The 14,772-nt window shown below is 41.7% G+C and overlaps 1 protein-coding gene across 1 annotated transcript in view; it reads left to right on the forward strand.

Annotated features, from left to right (window-relative positions):
- HPSE2 (heparanase 2 (inactive)) overlaps window positions 1-14,772 on the forward strand; it is a 134,023-nt gene that overhangs the window by 92,368 nt on the left and 26,883 nt on the right. The window lies entirely within an intron of this gene.

Here is a 14,772-nt window from a genome sequence, read left to right on the forward strand (position 1 = left end):
TTTTTTCTATTAATAATTCCTATATTCCATTTATGCTGGAATGAAAAAGCTCTAAGTTGCAGTGACCAACTATAAGGAGAGAGGACAATGCACATGCTTGCCATGAATCATAGAATCATAGAGTTGGAAGGGACCTCCTGGGTCATCTAGTCCAACCCCCTGCACCATGCAGGACATTCACATCCCAATCGCTCATCCACTGTAACCTGCCACCCCCTTGAGCCTTCACAGAATCAGCCTCTCTGTCAGATGGCTGTCCAGCCTCTGTTTAAAAATTCCCAAAGATGGAGAACCCACCACCTCCCGAGGAAGCCTGTTCCACTGAGAAACTGCTCTAACTGTCAGGAACTACTTCCAGATGGTTTGTACCATTGTTTTTAAACATCCCAGGAAGGAAGGAATACAAATGTAAGATAGAAAAACCAAGTGCAAACATGTAAGGGAAGTCATAGGTATAATTCCAACACAGCAGAAGCAGCACTTCAGAGGCAGATTCGGGGATAACAAATGGGTATAAATAATTGACTATGAGCCAGCTATGCAATGCTGTGAAACGTATGACCTGGGACATTTTATGCTGCATCCACAAAAGTGATGGCTCCCAGGCTCGGAAACAAATCAGGCAACTCTACCAGGAACTGATAAGGCCATACCTTCTGGGAACCACTGTCCAGGAAGAATGTTAATGCATTGGAAGAGATTCAGGGGCAAACTGTGAAGGTGGCAAAGGGACTAAAAGACATTCTCAATATGAATAAGAAAGGCTAGAAGTATTGAGTTTGTTTAGCTTTGAGGAGAGGCTGGTGGGGTGAGTTGTAGCTGATTTTTAAGTTTTTGCATTCTGATCTTGCCCATGTTGACTTGGAAGTAACCCTCAGTGTGCAGTAGGATTGAATTCCAGCAAACTATCTGGATCTCTGAACAGTCTGAAACAGCTCCTTCTGACATCAGCAGGGATATATTGCAAGTCAGGACTGGGCAAATGGCTTTAAAGTGATTTAAAATCATAATTCAAATCTAGATAACCCTAATTCTGTAAGAACAAAATCTGAATTATGTGACATTATTGCTCTCAATGTTTTATATGTTTTTTCTCCATCAATTCTCATATTCTTCTGATACCTGAAGGGCTGTTAAGTGGAAGAAAGCCAGATTTAATGTGTTAAAGTTATAGGTGAGCTAAAATTGGTTGAAGATTATGGATTAGAAAGAATAGCTTGACATATTTAGTGATCACAGGCTGGACAGTCATTTTCTGGGGATGCTCTAGCTTTGTATTATCTGCAATACTGAGCAAGGAGTTGGACCTGTAAGACCCCTTCAACACTAGGATTCTCTGAGGAGGAGGAGCGTAGGAATAAAGTATTCTAGGCACTGAAGCCCTCCCCTCAGATTATCTGCCACCTCACTCAGCTGCTATTCTGGTTTCTAAAGTATCACTAAACACTGCCCAAACATCTTCCAAAAAGTCTGCACACCAATAAGCAGCCCTGGGCCACCAAAAATAATAAATAAAAAGATCCTCCTCAAAAAGCCAATGTTTTGAGAAAGTTGGATCCTGCAGCTGGCATCTATGGAATTATGGAACTACTATGGAATTGTGACATACTCCTCGTAAGGAAGCAGACCAAGGAGGACAGACTCCCTGGGGAGGTGGACAGCCATGTTAGCCTATAGCAGGAAATGAAACAGGAGTAGACTGGATGAATCCCTGTTTTAGCCATCTTCAGAGCTAATTCAAATAATGCCAGGCTGGCACCTGTTAGGGTTGAGTTAGATACACACTATTTGGCCATGGGAAGGAACTACAGTGGGAATTAAAGTAGACAGTCTTAGTTTGGCAGGTCACAATTAAGCTTGCATGCTTCTGTCCAGAGCTGATGAAAGAAACTGTAAATGTATCAACATTTCCTCCTTTGATTATAGCATAAAATTTTAATATCCTATAAAGACTTTTGGAGGTACATTAATCACTGAGCCTGAGCAACCTAAAGAGCTTCAACTTGCTGGTGGTCATACTGTCTAACATTCTTACCTTGCAATCCCACATTTTTTCATGTTTTGCATGATGGCATCAAACTCTCTATCCTACTTAGACAGATCCTACTGGCTGCTCAGCCTTTGTTGTTTTCTTACGGTACCTAGTTGCTGTTGTTTTGAAAGAAAAATCCCAGTATGTATTTAAAAATTAAAGTGGACTCTTGTACCTGTTCAGTCAGGGTCATGAATCTTCAGTCTTCTGAACTGGCTACTAAAATACAAAATGACTAGTGGAGTTGAGACAAATATTTTTCTATCTGAAGTAGCACAGATGCCTGGGGTGGGGGGAATATAGTGTCTCCTTTTCTTTCTTAGTACTGTCTATGCTGGTTGACTGCAGAGTGGAGGACTGAACCAGAGAGCAGTACAGGTGCAAGAGAATTTCTACAGATGGGACAACCAGACCCATTTGATGAAGTGTTAATTAGGCTGTTCAGGCAGCCAGAGCTGCTGAGAACAGCCAGTATTTGTTCCTTACAATGTAGGGTCAGAGTCGTGGTATTCTTTAAAGTTCCCAGAGGATCAATGGCAGTGTTAACAGTAAGTCTGAAGACATTACTCTGGATCCAACTTCTAATGGGAATTCAACCATGGAAAATCATGCAGGATTAAGATTGAAGGACAATACAATCACACAGGGGTTTGACAGCTTCACATAGCACTTTAAGGACACAGACATAAGAATGACAAGTTACTTGATGTTGATACCCAAAGACATAAGGAAAACTCCTAACAGAATGTACAAATTCAACACCAAAAACTTCCACAGCATCAACTCCAATTTCATGAAAGTTGTGTGAAGCCCCTGTCAGCTCTTCTCTTGTTTTCTAGGAGCACAATGCTCCCATATCTTCTATGTTTGTATAGCAATGAGGGCTTCACCTGGTGCTGTTTCCATTCCTTGCTTGTTCCTGTCAACATTCTCTCTGTGTCCAAGAGCCTTGTCCTCCATTTCATCTGGCTACCTGCCCATCATCACTGATTCTTCCTCACTGCAGCCAAGTGAAGTATGCCACTTAACTGCAATTTCTTTTCCCTTACTGTCTTCAAAACAATGAATGATTGGTGGGCCTCACAGATGTACTGTCAGAAATGTCAGATATACATTGATTCTACTCTCAGGGCTGTTGCAAAGACGGAATAATAGACAGAGCCTCTCCAGCTAGGAAATCAAAGTGAGGCCATTTCATCATTGGGACTAGATAGGAGAAGATGGGTGCTGAGCTACTGTTTATGTTTGTATGTGTCCTATCAAGGCACAACTGATTTTGACAACCCCAGCAACATGATTTTAAGGCAAGTGAGAAGCTGAGGTGATTTGCCATTGCCTTCCTCTGCAGAGTCTTTTGAGGTGGTCTCCTATCCAAGTATCAACCCTGCTTAGCTTCCCAGATTTTAGATTGGGGAATCTACCATTCTACAACCAAGTATTCTCATGTAGAACAGCCTATAAGGTACAAGCCACCAGGCAGAAGACACTAGCTCAAACTGGAGTGGGCTGGGAAGGATAAATGGATCTGCCCCCTAAAAGAGGGAAGGAGAGAGGAAGAAGCATCCTGCCTGCCCAGTCAACCAGGTGCCTCTTTCTGGGCAAAGTGTGGAATTAGGCTCTGCCTTCTTCCATTGGGCTGATCCCATTAACCCATTGGGAGAAGTCCTGATAGCCATAATGGACAATCTGCCCCTGAACTCAGAGCTGGAGCTGTTCCCGTAGGGACCTTGTGCCCTTTCATTTGCAGTAAAAGAGTGCTTGATAAACCCTGCTGCTTTATCTGAGATACAGCCCATAGTTTAATCATACTGACACTTGTTTAGATGTTGAAGAAAATCAAACAAGGGTTTTGAATACATTTATTCAGTTTCTTCTCCCCTGGAAATCATAAAAAGGTAATCAAAGAATGATGACCATGTGCCACAGTGGAAGGAGGCTTGTAGGAATTATATTCTTCTGCATGACACGAAAGCCTGAGCAAGCAGGATGCAAGTCAAGGACACTGTGAATTATCCTCATTTGTAAAATACAAGCCCAGGAGGCATGCTACATCCTATAGGTGGTGCCACTCATGGATCCATGTCCCAGCATCCCACCTTATTCAGAAACAAGCAAATGTCAGCAGTAATCTCACTGAAGTTTTTCCTTCTTCTGGACCACAGAACATAAGGTTGTTGTAATGAAGCCATGGGAGGAGGGGGATTGCTTTTTCTTGGTGTGTTTGTGTTGGGGATGGAAAGCTGCCCAAAGAGTAAGTTGCCTACTTGATTGGGAGCAGTTTTAGATACTGGAAAAACAGAGAGCTGAAGCATGAGCTGGTGGCTTCAGGAGCATGGCCACCATGTGCTTTTTTGGCATGATTGCCTAGTTCTGGGTCAACCTTATTGTTCCCAAGTTAATACAATGGAGCATCAAGCACATGAAAGGTTTGCACTTTCTGCATCACTTGCTGAGACCTATGGCCTTTTCTGCCAGACATGTACAGATCTGTACCTATTTACCATGCATGGGTTTCAACAAAGGTTGTGCCTTACATGTACTGACTCTTTGCTTAATTGGGCTGACTAGAAAATGATTTATGGGGGGGCAGGGGTGATCAGAAGGGATTTGTCATGTTAAGAAACCATAGGCAATTAGCACTGTGAATAACCAGCTTTTACTGCAAACTAGCAGAATTGTTTCCCTGAAGCTCAGCTGTGGAGAGGATTAAGTTGGTGGCCCAAAAATGTGATGAGTGAGCTTTCAGTTTGCAGCAACTGCTCTTTTTAGACCCTTCAAAATGCACATATACCTGTACACATCTGGGAAGATGTCTGGCACTCCTCTCAATGTGATCAAATTTTTATCCTGACTGGTGTTTCTTTACTCTTTTGTGCTCTTCAGATTGGCTGAAGACTCGCAGTGCAGTCCAAAGCAGAGTTATACCCTCCAAGCCCATGGAAGTCAGCGACCCTAGAAGGATGTAACTGTGTTTAGGATTGCACTGATAGCACCTGAATAAAAATTTAAAACAGGTTTTGTGAGAAATTTTAAACATGCACAGGCCCCATTACTTTGGGGAGGAAGCATAGGGAGAAATTGCCCCCATAAATCCCCCCCCCCTTTTGAAATAAGATGTGTTCCAGATTTTCTTGCTTAGTTTCTTGTTTTTTTTTTTTTTTAAGAATTAGAAGAAAAATTATATTTCTCTCCTGGTTAAAATTTGTTTTATCCAAAACAATGGTCTCTAAATCATATTTTGCCTTATTTGATAAAAGGTCTTTAATAAAATTCTGACTGAACTTATACTTTAAGCAAAATTTATAAAACCTGACTCCAAATAGTTAGCTTGTCACACAATCTGCTGATGTCCTAACTGTGAGCCTGACCATATAACTGCAGAAGTCTTTGATGTACTTGTGCCAAACGTTCAGCTTCCCTAGCAACGGAAGCCTGAGTAATAAAAACGTTTTCAAAGTGTGAAACTGAGATGAAGTATATTACCAGGCTCTCTTATGCGGTAGATGTTTGATCACATAATAAAGATGAACATGTACAAAAATTGTTTTTCACAAGAGACGGGAAAAAAACACCCGCAGGTCTGAAGTAAGTGGCCTTTCTTTGCTGCAGTTGCTCCCTATTCTTCCTTTGATTCATCTCTCCTCTTTTAAGGCTATTTTAAGTATATATTCATTGCAGTTTTATCCTTTCTTAACATCTCTGCACAGTATAAATTTTAGATTCACATAATCCTTCTAAACACTATGAGTTGAATATGCATCATGGAGGTGCCTTGTCACTCTTGTCGGCATTGATCACAGGACAGATCATATTGGGCATCACATATCTTGACAGTTTTTATCTATATCAATAATTGTATCCATAACCTTGATCCTGTTTGCTTCAAGAGGGAAGTAATATTTCACAGTATCTTTCAACAAACAGATGTGGGCTTGGAGAATCGGGAAGCTAAAAAAATTCTCAAGTATCACTAACTCAAGCCCCCACATTGTTGCAATGTTTGCAAAAGTGCAATTCCATCATGTCTTCCTCTAAACCAGCAGAGGAGGTTCTGCAAGCCTCCTTGGGCAACATTGCCTGGCCACTTTCTCATTTGGGAAGTGTTGCCGTATATCTAGCATAAACCTACTTTCCTGGCAAATAAACCTTTTGCTTCTTGTCCCATATCCATGCCAACTGTTCTCAGTTCCCATTTCCCCTGAATTGTCAGTGCCCCTGAGGAATGAGTTTCAGATGCTGAGCTCTTTGTCTTAGCTGCATTTATTGATTGATATACTTCATTTATCCAATCGAACCGTCAATTCCTTGTGGTAACTCCACTCCCAAAAAATATATATAGAAATTGTCAAGGCTATTCCAAATCAATAATGGATCTTTTTATTTCTTCTTTTTATAATGATTCAAAACTTTATAAATCATCTAAATTCATAACATAAATAAATCACAACCAAAATGGGTTCCTAGGTAAATTATATCCTGTTTCCCCAAATATCCTCAGTGATTGTGATCCTTCATAATGTTTTCACTGCTCCTTATTAGTTATCGCTTGGGCTTTCTGTTCATAATACTTTTGGGTCCTAATTTGCTAGTTAATGTAATTTTGAATTTTACTTTCTGGTCTCAGGACAAGATAGTTGCCAGCTCAGCTTCTACTTGTAGGAATGTTTCACGCTTGGGAGGCAGATGGGGCAAGCAACAAATGGTAAAGTGTAATCACTAACATAGACAGTTTTATTTCTCCTATGTTTTTGTGAACTACAACTGAATTCGAGGGGACTGATTGGCTGGTTTAGAATTATCATATGGCTATATTTGGATTTTATGACACAGTTTACTAATTTAACAGGATTAACTTTTGCTTATATATTCCCACTGTCATGATCTTCATAGTCTGAGGAAGAGTGCTTGCACTCGAAAGCTCACGCCTTGAATAAATCTTTGTTGATCTTAAAGATGCCACTGGACTCTGATTTTATAATATACAAGAGTCATACTTGTCTTCGTTGACCACATGGCCATAGAGAGTAGCACTGGCCTTGTGAATTTTCTGCAAGGCAGGGGCTTCATGTATTTCCTCTTATAAACTGTTCCTCAAAGTGGGAACCAGTTGCTGTATATACCAGACAGCATCAGGAAGGGTTTTGTTGGAATTTCAGAATCACTGTGTGAGCTCTTGTGGAAAGAAACAGTCTTCCGGGTATTTGGTCCTTGATCATTAAGAGCCTTATAGGTAAGAACTAGCATCTTGAATTAAGCCTAGAGTGTGTGAATAAAGCACAATGCCAGCCAATAGGAGGTTGGCAGCATTCTGCACCAATTGCTGCTTCCAAGTTGGATTCAAGAGCAGCCAGGGCAATAATTCAGTCTGGAAAAAAGGTTGCAAGACTCAATATGATCAGATTCACTAAGTCTAAGGAAGAGGCAATAATGCCAGCCTGTTTTGATAGCAGTAAGTTGGATCTAAGATGTCCCTGGGCTCTTTACCTGACTGGATAAGATTATAGAAGTTTCATCCAGAACAGACAAATCACTCCCCACTGGAACATCAGCATTGCCAATAAATATAACCTCTGTTTTGTCTGGATTCAGTTTCAGCTTGTTTTTGACCACTGCATCCAAACATTATGGGGAACACAGTAAGGTGAAGGTAAAGGTATCCCCTGTGCAAGCACTGGGTCATGTCTGACCCGTGGGGTGATGCCCTCTAGCGTTTTCATTGCAGACTCAATATGGGGGGGGTTGCCAGTGCCTTCCCCAGTCATTACCGTTTACCCCACATCAAGCTGGGTACTCATTTCACCGACCTCGGAAGGATGGAAGGCAGAGTCAACCTTGAGCTGGCTGCTGGGATTTAACTCCCAGCCGCATGGGCAGAGCTTTCAGACTGCATGTCTGCTGCCTTACCACTCTGCACTACAAGAGGCTCTTGGGGAACATAGTACTACACCTAATATTACTAGGCTTTCTTATGCTTATTATTTATTTATTTATTTATTTATTTAGATTTATATACCGCCCTCCCCGAAGGCTCAGGGGAGCCTTCTGTAAAGCAGACCTTAAACTTTTACCTAAGAACTAATTATCTGACACCCAGGTAGCATAATGGTCTAGACTCTAGAACCATTCCTTTTCCTGCTTGCCAATTCACATTTCTCTTTTTTATGCATTCCGTAGACTTATGTGCTTTTTATAGTAGATATATGACAAACAGGGAGGGGAAACAGATGTGAGTAGGGGCAGAAAGGCACACATCAAAGAATAACCATCAAATGCTGAAGAAATCTCACAGGGTCCTAGCAATTATCTCTGAGTCCTTGTTGAAGAAAGAAGAAGTCTCAGAAGAATGGAAAAGGGCAAATATCATGTCTGTATTTAAGAAGCAAGAAAGTAGATCTTAAGGAGTTATAGACCTATTAGTTTGACTTTTGTACCCTGGGAGTTATTAGAATGTGTTATAAATCAATCTCTTTTAAGCACCTATGGGAAAATAGAGTAATACCTAGTAGCTGGCATAGATTTATGAAGAGGACAACAGGGGAAATCAGTCTTTTTTGACAGGGAAATGTTCTAATAGATCAGGACTGGATGGGCATTGTACACTTCAAATTTGGCAAAGTTTTAAAAATAACATTTCACATGGGCAAACTAAACATAACAATTAGAAGGCATTACCTCAGATGAGAATCAAATTGTCCAATAACTGAATATTCAGAATAGATTAATTATCTCAACTAGGTGATTCAGTGGAGGAAGTGTGGTCTATATTTAACTATCCCGTTTTTCCCAAGCTTTGGCCTCCCCTTCAGGAAACTTCCCCCTTCCACTTCAGAATCCTCTAGTCCAGTGGTTCTCAACCTTCCTAATGCCGCGACCCTTTAAATGCAGTTCCTCATGATGTGCTGACCCCCAATCATAAAATTATGCAAGTGTTATTTCACAGAAATTAAACTGAAACTGACCAATGACGTGAAGATCCATTGTTCATGATTGTATGTAAATTGTTTTCCCCCCCAAGGTTTCTCAGTTTTTTCAGTTTTGCCTCTTGTCCTGCTGAGCTGTGCCACCAATGGAAGTGCCTGGTGGGAGACTGTGCTGCATTGGAGGAACTGCTGGAGCAGCTGGTGGCTGAGTGCCGGCACCTGCAGGAGGAGTGGCCCTGCCGCAACCCCTGTGAAAGGGTTGTTTGACTCCCAAAGGGGTCTTGAACCCCAGGTTGAGAACCACTGTTCTAGTCTTTTTAAAAGAAACACTAGCAGGTTCCTCACACATCTTGAGAATCAACAGGTGGGGTAGAGAATAATTGTGGGAAAGGTACATGATTCTTGCAGCAGACTTGCTTTTAGGAAAAATGTAATTTAAGAAGCAGTTGTGTCTCTTTCTGATGCAGTGTTCTATAAAATTGACTCCTTTCATTCTGGGAAAAGATGGTCCACAAAGCACTATCTATCTCATTGGCCCATTATGCACGGAGTGGAAGGTCCGCATTTGTGGTGGAATGGCGGCGGCTAAAATCACCAATTATGCACGCTGCAGGCGGCAACCGGGCGCAGAGTCTACATATGCTGCCGAAAAAGCCACGTTAGTGAGATGCGGAAGAAAGTGGAGCTTCCCGGGACCAGGGCGCAACCAGAAGTGGCTCCAGAGTAACCGTGTGCATAACCGGATTCTCTGGGTTTTGCCGCCATTATGTTCCGTCCCATGCATAAGTGGTTTGCTTCGCTTCTTCCTCCTCCGCATTCTCCATGCTGCCGTTTCAGTGGCCGTGCATAATAGGCCATTGTGTAGCACAGTTGAAAGAGTTGAAACTAAGTGTAGCAGAACTGTAGAATATATAAAATGGAGAAAAAAGTAGGTCAAAATGAAGAATAAAACAAGACTTTTTAGTTATGCTAAACTGAATGGAAACAAATAGGATTTAGCAAAAACGAAACATAAAAACTACTATTAGTAAAGAGAACATTCATGGTAAATGGGAGGAATCACTCATTGAGCAGCAGTGATGCTTCTTACAAAAGACAGTGCATGAAACACAGTTTAGCTATGTTCAAATGGGAAGCTGTCTTGGTCTGAAGTAGCACAACAAAATAGTACCGAGGAGGCCCACCTCGGAAAGTGTGCATGCATACAAAAGCACACACTGAATAAATCTTTGTTGGTCTTAAAGGTCGTATTGGATTTAGATTTTGTTGTGCATAGTTTAGCTATGTGACACTATTCCAAAGATGGGAAATGTCTGTATAGCTTGTGGTAATACAATCAGAATATCAAAGTCACTGAGAATAACAGAACCATGCTTCTTGGTATTGGTCTGGTCTTTTGTTTGTGCCTTCAGTTGTACAGGAGTTTAACTGAAGTCTGGGAAAAATTCAAAGGATATTTATAAAGTGTTGATAGTCAAGGGATGGGAATGTAAGAAAGAACTGAATATTTAACCTAAAGAAAAAGGACATTTTTGTTGTGAAAAATTGATGCAAATGGACAAATGAGGGGGGGACGGACAGTATATACATGAGCAGTAGCCATCTTTACCATCTTGAGAGATTTAATACTACATGGATCATGAAGGATGAGTGAAATGCACTTAATGCATTTAAGAAAATTAAAAGTCTTCCGTTGCCTTTAACATAAAGCGAAAGAGCAATAGGTGTACGTCCGGAAGAATAGCTACAACTGAAAATTAATACGGAAAACTTGTTGAGACTGTAACATTTTTAATTAGAAGTAAAGGTCATTTCATAGGCCTGCCAATTAGTCTTCTCTTTCATTTTGTGCTTACAATGGATGTGCCCCTGGTGAACAGGCCATGCTGAACAGTCCTAGATGGCAGAGTAGATTGAGTGTCCTGCATTCCAGCTGTCCTGTGTTAATTGCATAGTGTCATGAACTACTGTGCTGTGAGCATTTTGTACATGCCATGAACCAGAGAGAGGAGGACCAAACTGTACATTATATGAGAGGTGTGTAATTTTTTTATTTCATAATGGAACACAGTTAAGGGCTGAAGGCTTGATTGGGGCAGTGATCATGTGAAGGGGGCCCTTAGCTCTTTACTCTGCATAGTTTTCTGTGTGGAGATGCCTGCAAGGGAGAGTAAGGGGTAACAGTGTCCTCTGTTCCAACAGCAAACAGAAGCCATTAATGCAGCTGGTAGGCCAACCCTCAACCTGTGTGGGAACAGGGCTGAGTGACTCCAACCATGTGCAGTGGGAGATGCTGTGCAGCAATCTTATTTTGATCTTCCCCTGCAGGTTTGAGCTGGCCCTTGGCCACATGGTCTGGGCCAGGAAAACGAATCAAGCTTGAGATGCCAAGAATTGAGAGTTTTGGCTTCATTAGAGTTACCAGCTGGCTAGTTTTCCAGTGGCTTGACCAATTCTCCCCTTTTCTGGCTAGTTGCCAGTGGATGTTTTTTCATATAATGGAGGGCATGGAGAGGTTGGGCATTAGTACCTTTTAAGGCAAAAAACTCTGCAGCAACTGATTTTTATTTTTATTTTCCTTTTCAGCCAAGGCTTTTTTGTGTGTCCTCCAAAGCAGTTTCCTTTTTGATTTTCCTCTGACTATGTCTTCAGCCGTAAAGAAACCTATAGAGGGTAAAAAGATATCAAAGTCTCGCCATAGAGTACCCTCTCTCTTCCTATTTTTGTCCTATCTGGTGCATAAGACAAGAGACCTGCATCTACAAGCTAGAGACCTAATTCCACACAGAGATCTTTCACCATTTTATAAACTCTAGTTGTACACCTTTATTTTATTTTATTTTCACATGATGTAGGTCTCCATTCCTGAACAAATTTTGAACAGTCCATTTTTTTCTGCTAAGAACTGCTTTAAAAAATAAAAACCCTGAAAAGATTTTTCCCCCTGACTAAACTGAGGCTATCATACTTTGGTCATGAGAGTCACTGGAAAAGACAATAATGCTAGAAGTTGAAGGCATCAGGAAAAGATGAAGATGGATTGAAACTATAAAGGTTGCTATGGCCCTCAGTCTGTAAGACTTGAGCGAGGCTGTTAACAATAAGACATTTGGGAAGACTGGAATTCATAAGGTCGCCCTCATGGCACTTAACACACACACACATTGGTGGGACTATATTTTTCATGTATTTAGAATGGAAGTACACCTTGAGCCAGTTTGGTGTAGTGGTTAGGAGTGTGGACTTCTAATCTGGCATGCCGGGTTCGATTCTGCGCTCCCCCACATGCATCCAGCTGGGTGACCTTGGGCTCGCCACGGCACTGATAAAACTGTTCTGACCAGGCAGTGATATCAGGGCTCTCTCAGCCTCACCCACCTCACAGGGTGTCTGTTGTGGGGAGAGGAATGGGAAGGCGACTGTAAGCCGCTTTGAGCCGCCTTCGGGTAGGGAAAAGCGGCATATAAGAACCAACTCTTCTTCTTCTTCTTGTGTTTGAATGATGGGAAACACCCCCTTTGCTCCCCGCCTCTTTATTTTCACAGTAAATTGCTGTAGTGGTCTAACTGACAGCAACACTGAGATTAAAAAAAAATATTTTGGTAAATTAGGGCATTGTTATAGTACATTATGACAAATTTAATAGCAATTTTTTTGCTATGTTTTCTCAGAATTTGAAAAGTTCCTGAACTGCTGTCTTCCTTTTGCCGAAATAATGAGGCCAGTCAGTCTTTTCATTGTAGATAAGTTTAGAATTACCCAAAGGTTTTGTGTTTTCTGGAGCTGCACTATGCAAATTCTCAGGATTTGGATTTTTTAAAGTGTTGTATTGCATTATTCTTGAGGAATGCTATGCATGCAATATTTTTTTAAAAACGGGCAGAGAATCATGACCGTGGCATGACAACAGAATGGGACAGGTATTGATGTAATCTGCATCTGGTGAGATAGGGAAATCATGATAAATGAAAAAACAGACTACCTTGTGGCATATGGAACCTCTGTTGTAAGTGTGGATTCAGCATCAATAACTCTGGTATTACGAACACCATAGGGGGAAAACTCTTGTGTAGAATCAGCCCGGCAGGTGTGCATAGCATTATGATTTCTCCTAATTCCTCTGTGTTCCTGCCATCCTTTCTGACCCTTGTGGCTCAGAGCATGGCAGGAAGGGGGTAAAATTGCTCTTTCTGTGTCTTCTGAAAGCACAGCTCTGCTGATGGAAGAGAAGGGGCAGGGTGAGTTCAGACATTCCCCCTCCAAACATCAGTGCCCCAACTGAGTCCTGTGATCTCAGAAATTGTTCTGAGGGCTGGAAGAAACTGTTAGAACAGAGCGAGATACAGGAAAATGCTGTATGCTTTCCCACGATCCAAGCCAGACAGCTATTATTTTTAGAAATTGAAGATTTGGTACTGATTTCTACCCCTCTCCCCCCCCCCCCCAAACACCATATTTTAACCACAGTGATCAGGGAGCATCAGTGATAATCTGTCTGCTTCTATGCTTATTAAGTTAAAAGGAAATCCTACAGGGTTTAACAGGGCTTAGTCCCATATAATTGTGCTGGCAGAACTGCATCCTCAGATATATGAAGCTGCCTTATATTGAATTAGACCATTGGCTTGTCTAGCCCATTAGCACTGCATATTCTGGCTGGCAATGGATTTCAGGCTCTCAGCCACTATTCACTGCTGCTGTCAGAAATCCATTGACTAGGGGGGCCAGAGTTCTGCTGGATTAGACCAATAGTCCATCTGATTCAGCATCCTGTCTCACACAGTGGCCAACCAACAGGCCATAGAAGATGGGACCTTCCCCTGATGTTGCTCTGGGATTCAGAGGTTCAGAGCCTCTGAATGTGGAAGTTTCCTTCAATCACTATGGTTAGTAGCCATTGATAGACTTATCCTCCATGAATCTATCTTATCCCCTTTTAAAGCTGTTTATTCCCATGGCCATCACTCCATCCTCTTGACTGCAAATTCCATATTTTAATCACTTTCTGCGTAAAGTAGCATTTCCTTTTTTCCCATCCTAAACCTACTACCCAACAGCTTCATTGGCCGTCCTCAAATCCTACAGTTTTAGAGAGAAAGACAAAACTCAATTTTACAGGCCCTGCAGAATCACTTACGGTCCTGCAAAGCCCTGATTGAGACCAATTTGACTTCTTTGGGGCTGGGGATCCTGAGGAGATTTCGATCGCTAGTTCTAAGTGTTCTTCTAGTATGGCCTCTGACTTGTTCCTTCTCTTATAATAATGGTTTTTGTTACCCCTTTGTTTCCGCAGACTAATTATTTAAGTTTCCCCTGTTTCTTGCTCAAAGTTCCTCCCTTTCCAGCTGCTGTATTTCCCATGGGGGGAAAAAAGAGACTCCATGGCAGACTTCAGCATTCCATGCGATAGAGATGTGGCATTACCATTCCACAATATACAACTGCTTATTGACAGATGCCCACCATTGACATTTGCTTGCCCTCCAGAAAGGAAAGTGCTGACAGAGTGACTGTATCCAAGTTGGGCCCTTTGGACTAGGCATTCTCTAGACCAGAGGTGTCACTCTTTTGTTATGATAGCTGGATCTGGCATAAATATCCCTTTATCAGACTAGGCCATGTGTGCCATAAAATGTAATGCCGGGTACCAGAAATATTTTACCACTGACCGTGACCCACACCCCTCCTGAGCATCTAAGTAACCACACTGACAATCAAGGTGCAACAACCAGAGACTCTTGTGGCTCTTTAAAGGATAACACATTTCAGAAGCTTTGATGAGCTGGCACATGAAGGGCAGCATTCCGTTTTCACAGATGC

This window comes from Paroedura picta, chromosome 8 (genome assembly GCF_049243985.1).
Source record: "Paroedura picta isolate Pp20150507F chromosome 8, Ppicta_v3.0, whole genome shotgun sequence".
In the NCBI taxonomy this organism is placed as follows: Eukaryota; Metazoa; Chordata; class Lepidosauria; order Squamata; family Gekkonidae; genus Paroedura; species Paroedura picta.